Raw genomic sequence first — 16985 nt, forward strand, 5'->3', positions numbered from 1 at the left:
CTTCTCTGTTCCCCCCACGTGAGCACTGCGAGGAGGGAGAGGAGGTGAGCGCTGTGGGGAGGGAGAGACAGAGGAGCGGAGGGGGCGGCGGTCCGCTGTCACTGAAACTCCTGGTAGTCCCAATGGCTAGTCCTCCCTGGTGTAGGAACATGCCCAACCTGTCTTGGTTCCACTGTATGTAGGGGTGTTGCCACCTTTGTCTTGGATCCACTGTATGTAGGAATGTAGCCATCTGTCTTAGTTCCACAGTATGTAGGAATGTAGCCATCCTATCTTGGTCCCACTGTATGTAGGAATGTAGTCACCCTGTCTTGGTTCCACTGTATGTAGGAATGCAGCTACCCTGTCTTGGTTCCACTGTATGTAGGAACATACCCAACCTGTCTTGGTTCCACTGTATGTAGGGATTTAGCCACGCTGTCTTGGTCCCCACTGTATGTAGGAACATACCGAACCTGTCTTGGTTCCACTGTATGTAGGAATGTAGCTACCCTGTCTTGGTTCCACTCCGTGTAGGAACATACCCAACCTGTTTCGGTTCTACTATATGTAGGAATGTAGCCATCCTGTCTCGGTTCCACTGTATGTAGGAATGTAGCCACCCTGTCTTGGTTCAACTGTATGTAGGGATTTAGCCACGCTGTCTTGGTCCCCACTGTATGTAGGAACATACCGAACCTGTCTTGGTCCCCACTGTATGTAGGAACATACCCACCCTGTCTTGGTCCCCACTGTATGTAGGAACGTAGCCAACCTGTCTTGGTTCCACTGTATTGAGTAATGTAGATACTGGTTCTTGGTTCCACTGTATGTGGCAGTGTAACCAACCTGTCTTGGTTCCACTGTATGTAGGAAGCAATGAAGGCTTAATTTTCAACTTAGGCTGGGGCATACTTTTAGTTACCCAGTTGGAAACCACACGAGCTGTGTCTATTAATTCCAAAAACGTGTTCAACCAATAAATTCCAATTGCTCTAATTTTATTATTACCATTCTATTAGATCTTCTGGAAGGTAGAGTTGGGGAGGGATCAATCAGGTTAGTAGTTATAACCAGTGACCTCCTAACTATCTTTGTCATGCCCAAGAGAAGAACCTAAGTCCTCTACAGTTAATATAGAGTTGGGGAGGGATCAAGCAGTGTGGTAGCCATAACGGGTTAACTCTTATCTCCCTTAGTCAAGCACTCTATAGCTAAGCCTCACCCCCTATATGCCTTTCAAAGGCTTCTTTTTTAATTTAGACCGGAGCTTACTTTTAATTACCCGATTGGAACCGAACACGCTCCGTCTATTATTTCAGAAAATTTCTTTTGCCTTCACGAACAGATTCAAATTACTCTATTTTATTACTGCCATTTGATTGGATCTTCTGGAAGGGATTAAGGTAGAGTTGGGAAGGGATCAAGCAGTATGGTTGTGATAACTGGTTACCTCTTTTCTACCCTAGTCATGCCTATGAGGAAAACATTCACCCTTTACACCCTAAGCCACATACTCCATATGCCTTTCAAAGGCTTAGCTTCCAATTTTAACTGAAGCCTACTTTTAATCACCCAATGGGAACCACATGTGCTGTGTCTATTAATTCCGAAAATGTCTTCCACCAATAAATTCCAATTACATATGCCTTTCAAAGGCTTCTTTTTTAATTTAGACTGGAGTATACTTTTAATTACCTGATTGGAACTGAACATGCTCCCGTCTATGATTATATTTCAGAAAATGTATTTTGCCTTCACCATACGATTAAAATTACTCTATTTTATTATCACCATTATATTATATCTACTGGAAGGGATTATGTAGAGTTGGGGAGGGATCAAGCAGTGTAGTAGTGATTACTGGTGACCTCCTAACTCCCTTAGTCATGCCCAAGAGAAGAACATAAGCCCTCAGTGTGCCTTTCGAAAGTTTGATTTTCAATTTCGACTGGAGCATAATTTTAATTGCCCGATTGGAACTGCATATGCTGAGTCTATTAGTTCAGAAAATGTATTTTCCACTAGGCTCCACTGTATGTAGGACTTCAGACACCTTGTCTTAGTTCCACTGTATGCAGGATGTGATCACCTTGTCTTGGGTCCACTGTATGTAGCAGCATAGCCACCCTGTCTTGGTTCCACTGTATGTAGGAATCTAGCCACCCTGTCATGGTTCCACTGTATGTAGGAACATGACCACCCTGTCTTGGTCCCCACTTTATGTAGGAACATACCCAACCTGTCTTGGTTCCACTATTTTTAGGAAAGTAGTCCCCTTGTCTTGGTTCCACACTGTATTGAGGAATGTAGCTACTGGGTCTTGGTTCCACTGTATGTAGCAGCGTAGCCAAACTGTCTTGGTTCCACTGTATGTAAGAACCAATAAAAGCTTAATTTTCAACTTAGGCTGGGGCATACTTTTAATTACCCGGTCAGAGACCACACGTGTTGTGTCTATTAATTCCGAAAACGTCTTCCACCAATAAATTGCAATTACTCTATTTTATTACTACAATTCTATTAGATCTTCTGGAAGGGATTAAGTAGAGTTGGGGAGGGATCAATCAGGTTAGTAGTCATAACCGATGACCTTGTAACTATCTTAGTTATGCCCAAGAGAAGAACCTGAGTCCTCCACGGTTAATATAGAGTTGGGGAGGGATCAGGCAGTGTGGTAGTCATAACGGGTTAACTCTTATCTACCTTAGTCATGCCTGGGAGAAGAACATATACCCTCTATAGCTAAGTCACATATCCCATATGCCTTTCAAAGGTTTCATTTTCAATTTAGACGGGAACCTACTTTTAATTACCCGATTCGAACGGCACATACTGCATCTATTGTTTCAGAAAATGTATTTTGCCTTCACCAATGGATTCTAATTACTCTATTTTATTATTATCATTCAATTGGATCTTCTGGAAGGTTTTAAGGTAGAGTTGGGTAGGGGTCAAGCAGTGTGGTATTGATTACTGGTTACATTGTATCCACCTTAGTTGTGCCCCAGAGAAGAACATAAGCCCAGCTAAGCCACATCCCCATATGCCTTTGGAAGATCTCATTTTCAATTTGGACTGGACCGTACTGTAAATGATCCAATCAGAATCTGCAAATGCTGTGTCTGCTAATTCAAATAACGTCCTCTGCCTCCACCAATGAATTCTAATTACTCTATTTTATTATTATCATTCAATTGGATCTTCTGGAAGGTTTTAAGGTAGAGTTGGGTAGGGGTCAAGCAGTGTGGTAATGATAACTGGTTACATTGTATCCATCTTAGTCGTGCCCCAGAGAAGAACATAAGCCCAGCTAAGCCACATCCCCATATGCCTTTGGAAGATATCATTTTCAATTTGGACCGGACCGTACTTTTAATTATCCAATCAGAATCTGCAAATGCTGTGTCTGCTTATTCAAATAACGTCATCTGCCTCCACCAATGAATTCTAATTACTCTATTTTATTATTACCATTCTATTGGATCTTCTGGAAGGTTTTAAGGTAGTGTTGGGGAGGGATCAAGCAGTGATGTAGTGATAATTGGTTACATCTTCTCTACCTTAGTCATGCCCAGGAGAAGAACATAAGCCCTTTACAGCCAAGCCACATCCCCCCGTATGCCATTCAAAAGGCTTAATTTTCGATTTCGACTGGAGCCTGCGTTTTAATTACCCAATCGGAACCGCACATGCTGCGTCTATTAATTCCGAAACCGTCTTCTGCCTCCACCAATAAATTCTAATTACTTTATTTTATTATTACCATTCTATTAGATCTGTGGTATTGTAATTACTATTTAAACTAGATGTAACTAATTATAAAAAAGAAAAAAAGAAAAAGAAAAGCAGAATAGTGCAAGCCCTGTCTGGGGCTGTTTGCTTTTTTACAAGGGCTGTTTGGGCGTGATTTATGCCGCCTCGCTAAGTATCAAACGTATTTCAGTAATCGGGGAAGAGATTACTGTAGATATAATATAGTTAATTGATATAAGCGGTTTCAATTCTCCTTAATATGACAAATCTCTAGCGAGAAATATCCGCTCTTAACGAGCAACATAAAATAGATAGAGGTCATTTTTTAATGTAATTTTAACTTTTGAATTCATCTGCAGTTATACCATTAAACTTTACTTATTTAGCATTAAAAGAGCCGGAGTCATTCTGGGGAGTAACCTGTAAAAAGCCAGGCTCGACGCCCCTTTATAACAAGCTGCCTGCCTGTTCCCAGAGACCTTCATTAATTTCACAGCGAGGACTTCTGCACTACGGAAAGCCATTACTTAAAGAGAGGAAAGATACAGAAAATTAAATAAAGCTTAATTACCTTTTTTTTTTTATTTCTACAATTCCGTTCGGTCTCTTTTCCCATCCCTATATTGAACAGCACAGCTGTGTTGATCGGATGTTAGCAGTAGGGCGGCCATTTTGACTCCAACTTCTGATAACTTGATAAAGGGAATCTACAGGGGTCAATTTACTAAGCTGCATGAGTTGTATTAAATGGAACGTATGTGTATTTTTAATGAGTGTGTATTTCATATAATTGTTGCAGTTTTTTCCTTAACGTGACATTAAACTCTGCTTTAAAAAAAATAAATGTTATTCTAGAATATATTTGTAACTCTAAGGCGTCGTAGAAAAGGGCCGAGGAACTCGACGTGCCAAACACATCGAGTTCCTGGGCCAGTTCAGCCCTGAAGCCACCGAGGACCTCGGCGGGACGAGAGCTCCCATAGAACAACGAGGAAATAGAGAACATGTTCTCTATTTCCTCGTCGAGCTCCTCGTCGGCTTCCTCGGCCGAAAGTGTACACACGACCAGTTTCCTCGGCAGAATTCAGCCAGAAACTCGGTCGGAAGCTAAATTCTGCCGAGGAAACTGGTCGTGTGTACGGGGCCTAAGAAGTATTTACTATTGTTCTCAGCCTCCTCCAAATCTCCAAATTATTATTTTTTTTGCTCTTGTGATCTGGCTTACTGTTAGAGGGTGGCTATTTTCGTTTTCCATGGTCCCACTGTATGAAGGAACATAGCTACTCTGTCTTGGTTCCACTGTACTGTATGTAGGAATATACCCACCCTATATTGGTTCCACTGTACTGCATGTAGGAATGTAGCCACCCTGTGTTGGTTCCATTGTATGTAGAAATGTAGGCACCCTATCTTGGTTCCACTGTATGTAGGAACGTAGCCACCCGATGTTGGTTCCACCTCATGTAGGAATGTAGGCACCCTATCTTGTTCCACTGTATAAAGGAACCTAGTCACCCAGTCTTGGTTCCACTGTAAGAAGGAATGTAGCCACCTAATCTTGGTTCCACTGTATGTAGGTATGTAGGCACCCTATCTTGCTTCCACTGTAAGAAGGAACTTAGCCACCCAATCTTAGTCCACCTCATGTAGGAATGTAGGCACACTATCTTGGTTCACTTCATGTGGGAATGTAGGCACCCTATCTTGGCTCCACTGTATAAAGGAACGTAGCCACCCAATCTTGGGTCCACTGTATGTAGGAACGTAGGCACCCAATCTTGGTTCCACTGTAAGAAGGAACGTAGCCACCTAATCTTGGTTCCACTGTATGTAGGTATGTAGGCACCCTATCTTGCTTCCACTGTAAGAAGGAACATAGCCACCCAATCTTAGTCCACCTCATGTAGGAATGTAGGCACCCTATCTTGGTTCACCTCATGTGGGAATGTAGGCACCCTATCTTGGCTCCACTGTATAAAGGAACGTAGCCACCCAATCTTGGGTCCACTGTATGTAGGAATGCAGCCACCCAATCTTGGTTCCACTTTATGAAGGAACAGAGCCACCAAATCTTGGGTCCACTGTATGTAGAAACGTAGGCACCCTATCTTGGTTCCACTGTAAGAAGGACGGTAGCCACCCAATATTGGTCCACCTCATGTAGGAATGTAGGCACCCTATCTTGGTTCCACTATATGTAGGAATGTAGTCATCCTATCTTGGTTCTACTGTATGTAAGAATGTAGGCACCATATCTTGGTTCCACTGTATGTAGGAAACTAGGAATGTAAGCACCCAATCTCCTGTCTTGCTTTCACTGTATGTAACAATGAAGCCACCCTGTCTTTATAAAAAAGAAAAACACTGTGTGTATTTAATTGGGAAAAAAAAATTCTGGGAAGAAAATAAGTTATGGAAGGAAAAATAACGCAAAAAAATGATTTATGGAAAGGTAAAAAATAAATAAAAAAATGCACATTATGCATTTACTTGGGGAAAAAAAAAATTTATGGGAAAAAATGAATTTATAGAATGGAAACCACGGCATGTAAGCATTTTAAATACTTGATATTTTACCTTAATTTTTTATTTGGCAACAGGGTCTCTTTAAAGTTGGTCACACTTTCCAATATCCTCCTCTCAATTTCTTGCAGTGTGATTGTGAGATATTTTCAGTGCTTGTGAAGTCCAAACCCAAAGCCAAGAGTGTAAACCAGGGATATGCAATTAGCGGACCTCCAGCTGTTGCAGAACTACGATTCCCATGAGGCATAGCAAGACTCTGGCAGCCACAAGCATAACACCCAGAGTCTGATGCATGATGGGACTTGTAGTTTTGCAACAGCTGGAGGTCCGCTAATTGCATATCCCTGGTGTAAACCAAGACACCATGATAAGTTATATATCAGGAGGAAGACGAGCTTGTGCCTCGCCAAAATTTCAAAATGAAATCTTCACTGAGCGTCATCCTCTCAAGACCTGTGAGTACTGCCCTCTCTTTTGTATATATATATTAATTTTACGGTTTGGTTGATGTCAGAAGTGTCAGTTGCGGGGCCACACTGAGCCACTTTTAATGTGACAACTCGGTTTTTGGAATATTGTTTAATATTTTGCTCGGACATCGACTTTTTGACCATGAGGTCTGCGAGAGGCCGGCTTCCCAAAACAGACCCTTCCACCATTTATCATGTTTGCATTACAAAGCCAATGGCTTTGTGAGAGTGAGCTGTTACTGTCATTAAGTGCAATCTCCTGTTGTAAAGCCTCTCTCAAGTGCCTTGTATTGATCCATAGCAATTTTAATGCATTATTTTTTTTTTTTTTAACTGACCAGCATGTCGAGCGATAAGGAATATGACCAAAGTGAGTTATCCGATCGGCTGTTTTGATTAATGGCGGTGACCGTGCATCACAAGGTATGACAGCGTTATTAGGATGTTCCTCCATCTTCTTTTTGTAAGAACACTGTAAATAATTACACATTATATTTTATAAAATGGTAAAGTAAATTAAGGTATAATCTACGATACTAGGTAGGAACATAATAAGTGTTGATTTACTAAAGAATAGACCATGCTCACTTTGTGAAGTTAAAGTGTATGTCCAGCCAAAACCTTTTTCCAATAAAGACAGGAAAGTAATTTGCAAATATTTAAGACAAACTACAAGAATAGGGTCCTGGGTGCGCCATTCAAATCTGCGTCCATTGGGTCACACATCTTGTAATGTTCTTGCGTCAAGTTTATTTTATATGCTGAAAATTAAAGGGTGTTAAAAGAAACAATTGGGTAGATTCAAGTAGGGGCGTGCTAATTTGCGGCAGCGTAGCCTAGCGTGTTTACACTACGCCGCCTTAAGTAAGAGAGGCAAGTACATGATTCACAAAGTACTTGCCTCCTTACTTAGGGCGGCGTAGTGTAAATGCGGCGGGCGTAAGGGCGCCTAATTCAAATGTGTTGGAGGGGGGCGTGTTTAATGTTAATGAGGCTTGACCTCACGTTTTTGACGTTTTTTGGCTACTGCGCATGCGCCGGGCGCCTACATTTCCCAGTGTGCATTGCGGCTAAGTACGCCGTACGGGCCTATTGATTTTGTCGTGGACGTAAACGACGTAACTCCCGATTCGCGGACGACATACGCAAACGACGTAAAAAATTCGAACCTGGCGGCGGGAACGGCGGCCATACTTTAACATTGTTATTCCACCTAATAGGTGGAATAACTTTAGGCCGCCTAAGGCCTTACGGGAACAGCGTAAATCAACTGCGGCGGCCGGGCGTACGTTCGTGAATCGGCGTACAAACTCATTTACATATTCTACGCCGACCGCAATGGAAGCGCCATCTAGCGGCCATCCGAAAAATTGCAATCTAAGATAGGACGGCGCAAGCCATCGTATCTTAGATATGTTTAAGCGTATCTCTGAGCATACGCTTAAACATAAGTCGGCGTAGATTCTGAGTTAGGTCGACTTATCTAGTGATAAGTCGGCCTAACTCTACCTGAATCTTACCATATTGTCTTGGATAAGGTAGGGAAGGATTACCGCGATCCTCACTTCCTGTCCTGTTGGCACCATTTTACCATACAGGAAGTGAGAAGAACTTTCCAACAGCAACACAGACAGAAATAAATAAGCTTTCCCTCTGCAGAGTGGGTGAAGGTGAGAAACCCTCTCACATTTTTATTTCTGTCCCTGTTTCCGATTTTCTTTTACTTCCTCTATGGAGAAACCTGTCATCAGGACAGGAAGTGAGGGTAAATCTCTCTAATGAAGAAATGAATAGCAGTAAAAACTTGACAGTAGGTATAATCCTTCCCTATCCTATTCAAAACTAGAAAAAAAATGCTTTTTTTACTTAATACACACCTTAATGTTCACTTAGCTTAATAAATGAGAGGAAGCTAGTAAGCTGGTGCAGTCTACTTTTTCCACTGCAGGTGGCGCTCATCTGTAGAATCAGTACAGTCGGAGGGGAGATCAAGCATACTATGAATTTCTGGGTCACTGGGGACGTAATCTGGTTGGATGCTGCCGCCCCATATGACTCTTGCAGCCATCTTTGGTCAGGCAGAGCCTATTTAAGGCCCTGGTTCAATTAAATCAAGTAAATGTAATTGACTTTGTAATGTCAAGTGACTGCAGAATGTATGTCCTTGTAATGTGACTGTAATGCCATTTTATGAATACCACCAGTAAAGTGCAGCAAAACTACTTCTTGTGTGAACATTCCTTCCTTGGGGATGCAAGGGTCTATGGCTAGGAATGTCGTGTGAAGGCCTATGGCAAGGGGCAGGGGACAGGATGGGTTTGTCCTCATCAGGACAGACAATGTTCAAGCAAACATAGAGAAGGTGTAGGAGCTTGGCACTAAAACCAACCAACCATGAAGTCCCTAACCTGTCCGCTCCTCACTGTCCAATCACTGGTTGGGGCTGGTGACCAAGCTGAATTGCATATGTGCAATACAAAAAAGTGAGCTCACCATCCCTACTGTCTATTGGAGATGCCACAGAGGTTCTGTACTGGCTGAATGGAATTCTATAAATGTTGTCAGGTGAGACCGTTCAGGTGTGTGTATTGTAACTGTGAGCCTTTTTCCAGAGTTCATCTGTAAATAACATCCCTAGTCCATTATCAAGATGAAATTTGGATATATAGACATCATCTCTGAAATCTGGCAATGCTTAGGTTTAAGGTTATTATTTATTGAAGTGACAAATTTTCCTTCTTTTTTTTTTTTCCACTACCCAAACTTGTCATGTTACAGGAACAGCTGCAGCGACAAGGCTGACTATGTGAACAAATCAATGATTTTTTGGCTCGCGGGGGGAAAGGTAATCAGGATTCAGGATTCTGGCCTTGTCAAGAGGAGAACTTGTCTTACAATAATTGGAGATTGTCCAACAAATCATAGGGAGCCTTATATTATATCCGATGGGGACTTTAATATCCCAGCTACAAGTTCTATTAACAAAGAGTTAGTTACACCGGGGGAGAGCACATATTTTAGTGGTTTTTACTTCCATGCTGTAGGCTATGGAATATGTTTAAAGCTGAACTCCAGGTAGATATAAAAGATAGAAATGCAGCTCTGCAATCATTAATTCAACCCTAAATGTTTTTTTTTAACGCAAGGAGAATAAATACACAGCTTGTTATCAGCCTCTTGCAGTCTATACATGTAGCCCTGGCTGGTGGCCCCTATAAAGGGAAGGGTAGCCCTGGGTGGTGGTCCCCTTTTATGGGGCAATGTTGCACAGCCTGGGGTTTATGGTGGATACCTTGTGTAGCACCCTCTAGCATGCTACTAAAATAGTGTAGGCTAATTTATTTGACTCGTGGTAAAGTGAGTCTGAATCTGGGTTAGCGTTTACCGCAGGTCAGGCTGGATGACTCACAGATGCAGGTCTCTGGTGCCTCCCCCTGGGTTTAGAGGCTTGAAGAAGCTTCTGGAAGTTACTGGGTGGAGGTTAGGATGTCTTTTTCTACATACTTGAGGGCATCTGGCCAATCCCCAGGCAGAGGGCCCGGCAGGGTGGCTGGGTCAGCCCTTAAATATGGGAGAGCCATGCTAGCAAGGGCATTGGGCAGGGCTGTCCTAATGAGAGGGCACACCTGGGTACTGCCCAGGGGCCCCAGCTGCATGGGGGGCCCCTGAACTTTCCCCAAAGCAGCTGGTCCTTGAGTCCACATTCCCCCGAAATTGATGGCACTGAGAGTGAAGGATACACAGGGGAGGCAGGCTGGCAGCGGTGCGCTGTGCCGTGCAGAACGATTCCTATTATTTCACAGCCAGCAGGGAGGGGCAGGGGAGGAGCACCAGTGATGCTCTGACCCCTCCCCATGCAGCTTGAATGCTCAGGGACTCAAAGGCTGTGGGGTAGGAGCTGGTGTGGGAGCTGCTGAGTCGGCAGCACTGAGAGCCCACCTGCTGAAGTAGCATTATGGATGGTGTTATGGCAAGCCCAGCTGTCCAGCACTGTTTGCACTGAAAGGCTTGGAGTGCCCAAAGAGATGCTCCCCTCCTCCGCCCCTCCTTCTGCCTGCTTGATTGGTATAGGTGAGTTCAGTGCTGGAGGTGGGCACAAAGCCAAAAGTTTACATGCACTGTATCTCCACTGGAAAAGGGGGCACTACATGGATGGAATAATGGTGCTGGGGGATATCAAGGGTGTATGGGGGAAAACAATGCTAAGTGGGGGTCTGGGGTATATAGGGGGTAGCAATTCTTGGGGTAGCTTGGGTGGCTATAGTGCTAGAGGTATCAGGGATGTAGAGAGGCCACAGTGTAGGGTGTATCAGGGATGTAGTGGGGGTCACAATCTTATGGTATATGGTTACGGTGCTGGGGGAGATATCCAGGGTGTAGAGGGGCCAGTTCATTACTGTGCCCAGGCAGTGCCGGCCCAAGACATTGTGCTGCCTGGTACCAAGAATGAAATGCTGCCCCCCCCCCCAAACAAAAAAAAATTACACCCACCAAAATGCCCCCACATCCAATATTTTATATCATGATAACTAAAGTGGACCTATCATGGCTCTATACATGTATATAGGAGTATAAAGAGGACCTGTTATGGTTGTTTACATGTATAGGAGTATAAAGAGGACCTGTTATGGTTGTTTACATGTATAGGAGTATAAAAAGGACCTATTATGGCTCTATACATGCAATTAGCCCCACAGTGGAGCGGAGAGCAGAACGGGAGGAGCGGCCGGGCGGCAATTAGCCCTACAATGGAGTGGAGTGGAGAGCGGAGCTGGTGGAATGGGATGGCGGGCGGGTGGCAATTTGCTGCCCCCCTTAAAGTGCTGCCTGGTACAATGGTACCATCAGGTCCCATGGTAGGGCCGGCCCTGTGCCCAGGGGCCCATGATGCTACTAAAATGGCCCTGGCGTTGAGTGGATAATGGAGTGCTAAGGAGGATGTCTAGGTCTAAAGCCGACCTTTGCCCCCAGGCTGGGCTCGGGCGGAACTGAGGACACATACATAGCACCAATGGCGAACGGCCCCTTGACCACCCTTTATTTGAACTGAATGCTGGCAAGCATCTGCCTATAATAAATTCCCAGCCTTTCCTTGGACTACAAATACTGTCATATTGAGTGTGAGGGACCCACCACCAGCAGACTTTAAATACGTTCATCCACTGGCCAGTGGTGTAGAGAGGGAGTGGGCACTACATGATAGGCCACCTTGCTGTTAGTATTTCCCTTTATTTCGGTGATATTTATTTCTGCTATTTCTAATGTTTCAGTCAATAGAGTTGTTCCCTTGTTATCATCCTTGTCGTTGGTTGCAAGGACCACCAGGAACTACCTCTGCCCAGACCTGCACCACCTCCAAGGTCCCGCCCTGCTTCTACACTCATGATGTAAGTTTTACAGTGGTAAAGGGGGATTCTTATGCCACGTACACACGAGCGGTTTTCCCCCAAAAAAAAAAACACGATGGTTTTCCCGACGGAATTCCGCTCAAGCTTGTCTATACATACACATAGGCCCGTCGCAACAGGACAAGCAAACTGTCACGTACCTGGGTGAAGTGACGAGGTCAGCCTCTCTTGAATCTGCGGCCCTGGTCCCGCTGAGAGTGGAGACAGGGTAAACTAAGGGCCAGGGGAGACACGAGTGCCCGCAGATGTAACTCCGGAAGCCCGCAGCAGGTGATGCGAATCTTAAAAGGCAGGAAGTCGCAGCAGGTTGCAGGGACAAAGTCGCAGGTACCCGGGAAGTTGAGCGGAGCAAAACAGGAGACAGGAGCGTGGTCACATGAGAAGCCGGGTTCAGCAGCGAGCGGGCAGCAAGGCACAAAGTCATCAGGCAGGAAGCAGAGTCACGTGGGAAGCCGAGATCAGGAACCAAGAGTCAGAGGTGAAGCGAGTCCAAAAAGCAGGGTCAGGGGATCCGAGGTTCAGTAACCGGAATCAGGAACACAGGAACAGGCACAAGAAACAGGGACCGGAACTGCTGAGATCCGTCAGCACTAGGCTGGGGTCAGTGCACCCTTTAAATAGGCCGTCTGGCGCCAAGGGACGCGCGGGCGCGCTCCCGTGCACGTGCATGCACGCACGTTGCCGCGAATTCGCGCGCACGCACGTTGCCGCAAATTCGCGGGGACACCCCCAATAGTTCTCTTACACAAACCAAGCAATTGCTTGGGGCCCCGAGCTAGCATGGGGCCCCCAAGCTGGCTCGTCTGTCTGCCTGCTGCTATGTTCACAGGCTGCATTGCAGGCGCGCCGCACACGAGTCTGTCCCGGCCTTCGGTAAGATCACAGCACTGCCCCCACGTCTCATCTTGTGTGAATAAGACAGGCAGGGGGTGGGGGGACTCTATGAACTCTATGATGAACTCTATGATGAACTCTATGATGAACTCTATGATGAACTCTATGATGAACTCTATGAACTCCATGATGAACTCCATGATGAACTCTATGATGAACTCTATGATGAACTCTATGATGAACTCTATGATGAACTCCATGATGAACTCCATGATGAACTCTATGATGAACTCTATGATGAACTCTATGATGAACTCTATGAACTCCATGATGAACTTTATGATGAACTCTATGGGCCAGATTCACATGGCTCAGCGGATCTATAGATCCGCTCGATCTACGTGAATTAAGATCCGCTCCCGCAAGTTTAGGAGGCAAGTGGCTAATTCACAAACCACTAACCTCCAAACTTGCGACGGCGGATCCTAAATCCCCCAGCGGAATTCAAATTCCGCGGCTAGGGGAGTGTCATATTTAAATCAGGCGCGTTCCCGCACCGATTTAAATGCGCAGGCGCCGTCCGCGAAATTTCCCGGCGTGCATTGCTCCCACTGACGTCGCTAGGACGTCAGTGGTTGCGACGCTTACGTAAACGACGTCCGTCCGTATTCGAGAACGACTTACGCAAACTACGTTAAAAAATTTAAATTCGACGCGGGAACGTCGGCTATACTTAACATTGGCTGCGCCTGATAAAAGAAAGGGTAAGTATACGACGGAAAACCGCTACGGAAACGACGTAAGAACACTGCGACGGGTCCGCGTACGTTCGTGAATTTGCGTATCTCGCTGATTTACATATTATTTATCGTAAATCAGCGGGAACGCCCCCGGCGCCATTTTTAAATTGAAAAAAAGATCAAACAGTGTAACACATTGTAACACTGTCGGATCTAGCCCTATCTATGCGTAACTTATTCTATGAATCAGGCGCATAGATAGGACCAGTGTAAGTCAGAGATACGATGGGGGATCTGTAGATATCTGTAGATACACCGTCGTATCTCTTTGTGAATCTGGCCCTATGAACTCTATGATGAACTCTATGATGAACTCTATGATGAACTCTATGATGAACTCTATGATGAACTCTATGATGAACTCTATGATGAACTCTATGGTTCTCCATGCATGCATTCTGCAGACTAAAAATATTAACAACTTTGCTACTTGGCCAATCCGCCTGTTTTTCACTCGTCACTATTCATAAATCAGGACTGTTTTTTTTTTTTTTTGAGAATCCACAAATCCACTTTCTCTCCAGAATGATACACTCCGGGTTCATATCACTTATCGTCCATTATCGGTTTATTCCAGAATTGATCATTTTAAATTTACAAAAAATCGCTGACTTTCAGTGCTCTTGACGAATGAATCAAATTTGTAAACGAGGATTTACAGCGCTACATCTTACATATGTAATTTATGGTGTTTTTTCTTTTTCTTTTTTTTTTTTAATTCCTCACCCAAAGTTTTCTCTCGGAGGGAATGATAGATCGCCGCCGACGGATAATATAGCGCTTAAACGTTGGCCTTTTGCCATGGCAAGGTTTCATTTCTGCACAAATTAAAGATTCTTTGCAAATTTCTGCTATCCTCGGTGTAGCCGCTCTCCTTATTGAGCCATATGGCTAAATCGAAATGTATTAATCTCGGCCGGTGACAAATTTATGGCTCCTTTCAGTTAGACTTCCATTAGTAAACATATTTGTCCCGGCCTTTCAGTAAGAGCACATGCAAGGAGGCAATCTTTATTGGCTTCATAAAGATTTTTCACACTTTACCAGTAAATAACAAGGATTGTAGTTTACGGCCGCCTTAAAATAAGCATTACCCCGTGAAACAAAACTTCCAGGGATCTCGGAGAGCCGAAAGTATTTTGTTTGATTTTTTTTTTTTTTTTAAATGTAACTTTTTTGTTTTGTTTTACTTCTTTGAATATAAAGGAAGGCCCAGAGCTAGGAGGAAACAAATACAACGTAGGGCCTGGCATGACGGTGGTGGAATGGGAACCAGACAGATCAGAGTAAATGTGCCAATATAGATAGGTGGGAGCAGGGCCGCCATCAGGGGGGGGGGGGGGGCAGCCCACACAGGGCCGGCCTTAGGTGTTCAGGCGCCCTGTGCGAGCTAATCCTGTGGCGCCCCCCCCCCATCTTCACCCCTTGCCCCCTGGTCACCTAAACATACACAAAGAGGCTGTCCGGGGCCCCTCTATCCTCTGCCGGGAGCCTGAGGAGTGACAATGAGGAGGAAGAGGTGAGGCAAGAGTCAGCGGAGCCCTTAGGTGGCAGTGCACCCTAGGAGGCTACCTTCCTAATCCACCTAGTGGTAGCACCGACCGCCCGGCCCTGCTGCGACTCACATTTTGCGAGCTGCGATGGCCGCACGGCGCCCCCGTTGCCCATGGCGCCCTGTGCAGCCGCACAGCTCGCACACCCCAAAGGCCGGCCCTGAGCCCACACACATGTAGGCCCCTGGTGTCCCGAGGGGCCCCAACCAAAAAGACAGAGTTGTTGCTGCTGTAATAACTGGCAATTGCTAATACAAGGTGAGCCGATGTTAGTGAGCTAATGCACTCAAAGGGATGTCTCTTTGCTAGATTGGGTTGTCTCTTTGCTAGATTGGGATGTCTCTTTGCTAGATTGGAGGGGGGTAGATTCAGAGACAAGATACGACGGCGTATCTCCTGATACGCCGTCGTATCTCTGAGTGCGGGAGGTCATATCTATGCGCCTGATTCAGAGAATCAGTTACGCATAGATTTCCCTAAGATCCGACCGGTGTAAGTGTCTTACACCGTCGTATCTTAGGCTGCATTTTCAGGCTGGCCGCTAGGTGGCGCTTCTGTATGTTTACGCAAGGAATATGCAAATTAGGTAGATACGCCAATTCACAAACGTACGTGCGCCCGGCGGTAGTTTTTTACGTTGTTTGCGTAAGGCTTTTTCTGCGTAAGGTTAGTCCTGCTATTAGGAGGCGCAGCCAATGTTAAATATGGACGTCGTTCCCGCTTCGAAAATTTGAATTATTTACGTCGTTTGCGTAAGTTGTTCGCGAATAGGGCTGGACGTAATTTACGTTCACGTCGAAACCAATACGTCGTTGCGCCATACTTGGAAGCAATGCACACTGGGATATGTACACGGACGGCGTCAATTACGTCAGGTCATCATACATTTACATAAAACACGCCCCCCCTTCCACATTTGAATTACGCGCGCTTACGCCGGCCCCATTTACGCTACCCCGCCGCAACTTACGGAGCAAGTGCTTTGTGAATACTGCACTTGCTCCTGTAAGTTACGGCGGCGTAGCGTAAATACGGTACGCTGCGCCGCCGTATCATTGCGTGCCCCTACCTGAATCTACACCAGAGTTGTTGCTGCTGTAATAACTGGCAATTGCTAAAGCAAGGTGAGCCGATGTTAGTGAGCTAATGCACTCAAAGGGATGTCTCTTTGCTAGGTTGGAATGTCTCTTTGCTATATTGGGATGTCTCTTTGCTAGATTCGGATGTCTTTTTGCTATGTTGGAATGTCTCTTTGCTAGATTGGGATGTCTCTTTGCTATGTTGGGATGTCCCTTTGCTAGATTGGAATGTCTTTTTGCTAGATTGGGATGTCTCTTTGCTAGATTGGAATGTCTCTTTGCTAGATTGGAATGTCTCTTTGCTAGATTGGAATGTCTTTTTGCTAGATTGGGATGTCTCTTTGCTAGATTGGGATGTCTCTTTGCTAGATTGGGATGTCTCTTTGCTAGATTGGGATGTCTCTTTGCTAGATTGGAATGTCTCTTTGCTATATTGGGATGTCTCTTTGCTAGATTGGAATGTCTCTTTGCTAGATTGGAATGTCTCTTTGCTGGATTGGGCTGTCTCTTTGCTGAGTATAGGGACTTTGATAGGGACCCTGATATAAGTGGGGACTCCGACTCTGACTGATGTAAGGAG

Source organism: Rana temporaria, chromosome 11, assembly GCF_905171775.1.
Source record: "Rana temporaria chromosome 11, aRanTem1.1, whole genome shotgun sequence".
Classification (NCBI taxonomy): Eukaryota; Metazoa; Chordata; class Amphibia; order Anura; family Ranidae; genus Rana; species Rana temporaria.